The sequence below is a fragment of the Ochotona curzoniae genome, unplaced genomic scaffold, assembly GCF_017591425.1.
Source record: "Ochotona curzoniae isolate NIBS_2020 unplaced genomic scaffold, NIBS_Ocur_1.0 contig_763, whole genome shotgun sequence".
NCBI classification, from domain to species: Eukaryota; Metazoa; Chordata; class Mammalia; order Lagomorpha; family Ochotonidae; genus Ochotona; species Ochotona curzoniae.
The window spans coordinates 3341-10657 of record NW_024466552.1 but is presented as its reverse complement, the minus strand read 5'-3'; the positions used below and the strand labels follow the sequence as shown (position 1 = coordinate 10657).

At 41.6% G+C, this 7317-nt stretch overlaps 1 pseudogene; it reads right to left on the bottom strand.

Annotated features, from left to right (window-relative positions):
* Positions 1–334: 334 nt before the first annotated feature.
* LOC121164433 lies at positions 335–1286 on the bottom strand (annotated as a pseudogene).
* Positions 1287–7317: the final 6031 nt, after the last annotated feature.

The following is a 7317-nucleotide window of genomic DNA, read 5'->3' as shown; positions in this document are numbered from 1 at the left end:
ACTAAGTAGAGGAATAAACATCTCTGCTCCCAAGGCATCTCATCCAGAACCTTTGGAATGACCTGGAGTCATTAATGAGACTGAAACCTCATGCAAGCTAACAGGGTCTCGAAAAGAAGAATGGAGTGAGAAGGATTGAGCATCCTCCACCATTGGACATTCAGCTGCCTGGAGACTCAGCCCCTAACTCACAGATGAGGGATGGTATGGCAGAAGGTGCAGGTGAAGGACAGAACACAGTAGGAGGTCCAGACTGTTCAGCTTTTGTTAGAAAATGAGTCATCTGTTGCTGAGAAGATCTGAGATTCACTGAAAGTGGGAATGACGATTATTGTTAACCTGCTTGACAACCCCACAGAAAGGAATTGTGGGAAGTCACTGAGTCAACTGAGACTGGGCTGGCCAGGTGTCTATTTTCACTACGGATCAAGTTTTCCCAGCATTTCCATGAATGTCATCCAAGGTTATCATTGAAATGTGAACCTAGGTCTACATGGTGCTTCAGATACCCATACAGCTCATTCATGCTCAGCTCCTTGGCAATATGAACAAGGTGGCAACAGATGTTTTGCTCCTGAAAGAAAGAAAATCTCCTTTCAGAAGACCATGCTTGCCATCATGCAGTCTGTTGTCTCTCTGATAGTGTACAAGGAACTGCAGACAGCACATTCTTGAGGAGGATGATAAAACTCAGCCAGGTGCCAGTTTATCAGCCATGGCTTTTTTATTGGGGCTTTATCATGACATGGTGAGGTTTCACATCCCTGTACATGATTCCTTTGCTGTGGCTGTAATCCAGAGCTGCAAGTAGCTCATACACAGGAAACTGGACATCAAAGTCTGTGAGGAGATGGTAGAATTGCTTATAATCAGTATTATGTATATATTCAAACACCAAAATTGATACCTTATTAAAAGAATGATTCATTTTGTTGTTGTTGTTGGAAAGGCAGATTTAGCAGAGACAAAGATCTATCTTCTGGTTCACTCCTCAAATGGCTGCAACGGCCAAAGCTGAGCTGATCTGGGGCCAGAAGCCAGGAGCTACCTCAAGGCCTCTCAAATGGGTGCAGAGTTTCGAGGCTTTGGCCATCCTTTGCTGGTTTTCCAGACTGTAAGCAAGGAGCTGGAAGGGAATCAAGTAGTAGGGATATGAACTGGCATCAATATTGGTCCCAGCCTTGCCAGGTAAGGATTAAGCTCCGTGGCTATTGTGCTGGGCACAAGCTGGTGTCTTTCACTCAGGATCCTTCACTGTGTCAATCAATTTAATGATATTTGCTCCACTATGAAGATATCCCAAAATCTTAACTTTTCATAAGTTTATTTCCCCCCCTCAAGCCTCAAGCAGCTGCAATGGCCAAAACTGAGGCTATCCAAAGCCAGGAGCCAGGAATAATTTCTGGGTCTGCATGTAGGTTCAGGATTGCAAGGCCTTGTGCCATCCTTGACTGCTTTCCAAAACCACAAGCAGAGAACTGGATGTGAAATCCAGCAGCGGAAACACAGACCAGCACATGCCAGTCAGGTACTTTGGCCACCAGGCTACTATGTTTGGGCCTAAACAGTATATTTTGAGGAAAAATGAAAATGATTTGAGCAAGCGCACAAAGAAATGGTCCACTATGAGTTAGAGTCAGAGAGTGCCATGGATGCTTTGTGGAAGTGTTCAGTGCCATCTGACCAGCGCAGATAGAGACAAGGAACTTTTACATCAGCAGTTCTCAAAATTTCCCTTACATTGTAAAAAAGTGTAAAAAAAAAATCTCCATATTTTTTCAGATTATCAAGATCTGACATGTGATTCTAAAAATTTTGAAAAACATAAAAGCAAATGATAAAGAAAATATTTCTCATTTTTCCTCCACTCAGAAATTTTTTTTTATTTTACATTTATTATGACAATGAGTTTATATCTGTTTTATCAGGCATAATAATAAATTATTTTTTTAATATTTGTTTTATTTTTATTGGAAAGTCAGATATACAGATACAAGGAGAGACAGAGAGGCTAGATTTTCTTTCTCTTGAATCACTCTCCAAGCTAATGCAACAGCCAGAAATTAGCCTATATGAGTCCACAGGCTAGAGCCTCTTCCAGGTCTCCCATGTGGGTGCAAAGCTTTGAGTCATCCTCAACTGCTTTGTCAAGCTAAAGGAGGTGAGCTGGGCTGCCAGAACTGACACCCACAAGCTTTGCCAGCATGTGCTAGCCCAACACTTTAGTGACTAGGCTACTAGACCTGGCCCAGGTAAATTAATCTATGATTTGGGCCCTGCGCGATGGCGCGGTGGTTAAGGTCCTCGCCCTGGTCGCCTGGGATCCCATATGAGCGCTGGTTCTAATCCCAGCGGCCCCGCTTCCCTTCCAGCTCCCTGCCTGTGGCCTGGGAAAGCAGTCTAGGACAGCCCAAAGCTTTTTGATCCTGTACCCACGTGGGAGACCCTGAAGAGGCCCCTGGCTTCGGATCAGCATAGCATTGACCATTGCGCTCACTTGGGGAGTGAATCATCGGACTAAGATCTTCCTCTCTGTCTCTCCTCCTCTCGGTATATCTGACTTTCCAATAAAAATAAAATAAACATATTTTTTAAATTTTTTAAAAAATAATCTATGATTTGTTAACATTTTTTAACTAAATTTCTGGAGCATGAAAAATTATTTTGGAAGAAGCATTTAAAAAGAATATTCAGAAAACCAATTGTATTGCAATGGAAATTGCATTTTTAGTGAGCAGTTCCATAGTGTGTGTGTGTGTTTTCCCATTTTAAGCACTTATACCTGAATATCTTCCAACTGATCTTTCACTCTAGTTTAACAATCTATGTATCATTAGGCTCAGCATAAATTTGGAGCTATTTTCCCCTTCTTAATTTTTTACAATAATTCTAGAAAAAGTGGTGTTAATTTGGTAGAATTTTGTAGGGAAGATACCTGGTGTTAACAGTTGGTTTAAGGAAGAGGCAAGATGGTGGCATAAGATGCAGACACATTTGATGAGATGGAGAGTCTTTAGAGGGAGGAAGTACAATAAGTAGATTTCAGGGAAAAAAAAAATAGGGCTCAGGCAGTAAGCAGGTCATACCTGGAACCCCTCTGGACATAGGGAGGCTGTGCAAATGAGACAGCAGTGTTGTACTGGACCTAAGAACCCACCAGAGGTTGACGAGCAGCAACTCTGACCATGACTATTCAGGCTCTGGAGATCCAGTCTCCAAGGATCCCTTTCCAGCACCAACCAGGTGTCCAGCAGTGGCCTCCACACAGATGTTGTGATGGCCAGGTGAGAGCCTGGGTTCACCTGGGGAGCTAGAAAAGTGAGTATAGTCCAGGAGCTGACAAACAAGCTGAGTGACTGGGACCAGCTTCAGGCAGAGAGAGTAAGGGACTTAGAGCGCCATCTTGTGAGGAGAGGGGGAAGGTGGAGTTGACAGAGCAGCACATAGGCTCCTTTCTGGCTGTTCACAGGGAACTTATCCAAGTGGGGAGGAGAGCACCAGCTTTGCTCCCTGCAGGGTTGGTGTGGTCCCTGGAGCTGAAAGCCAGCAGCCACAATTCTCCACCTGATGCCATCTCGGGTAGCAGGGCAGCAAGTGTGGACCCCAGGTGAAGATCCAGACTGGGCATGTTACTAGCTAATTGCACTGAGCTGAGCCTACAGCATCAGCCTTGCAGCCTGTAGATTCTGTGTGGTCCATTGAGCTGACAGCCCACAGCCCCCTGATCTTTGTTGGTGTCCCTCTGGGCGCCATCTTGGGCACTGTGGCAAGTGCTCTGAACACTGATAAACTGCAAGAGGAGAAGTGGTAAACTGCTCATGAGCTAATTCAGCAGCTCTCAGACAACAGTGTCACAGGACCAGACACTGTTACACTGAAGGGAGGACAGCTGAGTCACCCAAAAACTGACCTGGGGACAAAAATACCACCATCTTAGAGCACTGCACAGCCTCCAAAGAGAAATCAGCCCTTACAAGGCCCGCTACCAACCCCACCCAAAATAACCCCAAGAGGTACTCAGAAATATCAGCCAGCAGGGGGCAGCAACCTCAGTGCTGCCTACAAATCAGTGCCATGGACAAAGCAATTATTCAGGAAAGCTGTGTTTCCCAAATCCAGGGCACTGATTGAACATAAAAATCAATTTATAGACCTATAGGTAATACACCATAAAGATGATTTCATCAAACAGATTGGCAATTACAAAAGGTAAAAGACAAGACAAAGCACTATGAATGTTACTGAAGACTCTCCAACAAAGGATCAAAAGCTTTGCCCTCTCTGAGAGTTAACTGAGGAAGACATTGAAAAAATGGGGGACAAGGAACTCAGAAATCTTGTTGCAGAGCTGCTGGTCAACAATGAGAAGTACAAACAAGAGTTAAAAGAAGAAATAGCAATACATCAAATTAAGGCTGATATGTCAGAATTTAAGAACACAGTAGATGGGCCCATTGGCCCTGCCTAGCGGCTAAAGTTCTCGCCTCGAACGTGCCAGGATCCCATATGGGCACTGGTTCTATCCCGGCAGCTCCACTTTCCATCCAGCTCCCTGCTTGTGGCCTGGGAAAGCAGTCAAGGATGGCCCAAAGTCTTGGGACCCTGCACCCGTGTGGGAGACCTGGAAGAAGTTTCTGGATCCTGGCTTTGGATCAGCATAGCATCAGCCATTGCACTCATTTGGGGAGTGAATCCTCAGATGGAAGATCTTCCTCTCTGTCTCTCCTCCTCTCTGTATATCTGACCTTCCAATAAATAAATAATTCTTAAAAAAATAGAGCAAATTAAAAATACAGTACAGTGACTCAACAACAGAATAAATGAGGCAGAAGAAAGAATACCAGAATTAGAAAATATTTCCTGTCACCATGAAGAAACAAGCAAAAAACTGGAAGCAGAGCTAGGTCAAGCTAAAAAAAAGTATCCAAGAATTAAAAGATATGATTGATAGGTCCAACATAAGAGTTATGGGAGTTCCAGAAGGTGCAGAAAGAGAACTTGGGATTAGAGGTGCATTCAATGAAATAATAATGAAGGAAAACTTCCCTAATCTGAGCAAAGAAATGGAAAATAATGTACAGGAGGGCTACAGAACTCCAAACAGAGTTGACCAAAAACGAACTTTACCACAACACATAATAGCCAAGCTCTCTTCAGTTGAACAAAAAGAAAAAATCCTTAAATGTTCACGTGAAAAAAATCAAGTGTCATATAGGGGAACCCCGATCAAACTCACAACTGACCTTTCAGAGGAAACATTACAGGCCAGACGAGAATGGAGTGATGTATTCCAGATGCTAAAAGAGAAAAATTTTCAGCCCAGAATAACTTGCCTTGCAAAGCTCTCCTTTGTCTTTGAAAATGAAATAAAATTCATCCAGAATAAATAAAAACTTCAAGATTGTGTCTCATCTAAACCTTCCCTACAAATGATACTCACAGATGTTCTCATGAAAGAAAAAAAGAAATAGCAACCACCAGAAATAAAGGCAAATGTGAAGAACATCCAGTAAAAGGCTAACAGAAGACTCAATTACAGAACAACACATCGCCAAAATGACAGGACCAAACTGCCCCTTATCCTTAATGCTGAATGTAAATGGCTTAAACTCATCAGTCAAACACCATAGATTTGTGGATTGGATCAAAAAACAAAATCCAACTATGCGTTGCTTACTGGAGACACATCTCGCCAACAAAAATCAGAGAAAAATTGAAAGTGAAAGGATGGAAAAAAGATATTCCAAGCAAATGGTAAGGAAAGACAAGCAGGTGTAGCCATTTTTATATCAGATGACATAGACTTTGATGTAAAGAGCATCAAAAGAGATCAAAAGAGATGAAGAAGGATACCACATAATGATCAAAGGATGCCTTCAGGAAGAAAAGATCAGCATGATAAATGTTTATGTTCCAAACACCAAAGCATCTAGCTACGTGAAACAAAAATTCATGGACTTAAAGGGAGAAATAGACTCCAATACGGTCATAGTGGGAGACCTTAATACCTCATTAACACAAATGGACAGATCAAAAAGCCAGAAACTTAGCAAAGAAACAATAGAAATCACCTAAACTTTAGAGCAAATGGACTTAGATGACATCTATCGAACCTTTCATCCTACAGAGAATACATTTTTTTTTTCATCAGTACATGGAACTTTCTCCAGAATTGACCATGATATAGGCCATAAAACAAGCCTCAGCAAATTAAAAAAAAAAAAAATGGAAATCATACCATCCATCTTCTCAGACCACCAAGGAGTGAAGCTTGAGACCAAGCAGTTGAATCACCAAGGAAGACTTACAAACATATGGTGACTGAATAATGTGTTACTAAATGAGCAATTTGTTAGAGAGGAAATCAAAGGGAAAATTGAAAAATTGCTTGAAATGAATGAAGGCATCAACACAACTTATCAAAACTTATGGGACACAATCAAAGCGGTGCTGAGGGCAAAGTTCATTTCAATCAGTGCTTATGTCAAGAAACTAGAAAAGCACCAAGTAAATCAGCTAATCTTACAATTGAAAGAACTGGAAACACAACAACAAAGGAATCCCAGGATTAGTAGGAAAAAAGAAATAATCAAAATAAGGTAGGAAATAAACCAAATAGAGACCAAGAGCACTACACACAAGAACAATCAATCAAAGAGCTGGTTCTTTGAGAAAATCAACAAAATAGACTCCCCACTAGCTCGACTAATCAAAAAAAAAAAAAAAAAAAGGAAGGAGAAAATACACATCAATAGTACCAGAGATGAGAAAGGAGATATAACACCAGTTACCTCAGAAATACAAAGAATCATCAGGAATTATTACAAGCAACTATAAGCAAACAAATCAGATAACCTAGAGGAGACGGATTGATTCTTGAACACATACAATCCACCAAAATTGAATCAAGAAGCAATTAACAATCTAAACAGTCCAATAACATGCACTGAGATTGAATCAGTAATTAAAGCCCTCCCAACCAAGAAAAGTCCTGGATCAGATGGCTACACTCCTGAATTCTACCAAACGTTCCAAGAGGAACTTAAACCAATTTTTCACAAGCTTTTTCAAACAATAGAAAAAGATGCAATCCTCCCAAGTTCTTTTATGAAGCTAACATCACCTTAATACCAAAGCCAGATAGAGAAACAACAGAAAAAGAGAACTACAGACCGATACCCTTGATGAACATAGATGCAAAGATTCTCAATAAAAGACTAGCCAACAAGATCCAACAACACATCAGGCAGATCATTCACCTGGATCAGGTGGGATTCATCCCCGGCACACAGGGATGGTTCAACATTCGCAAAGCAA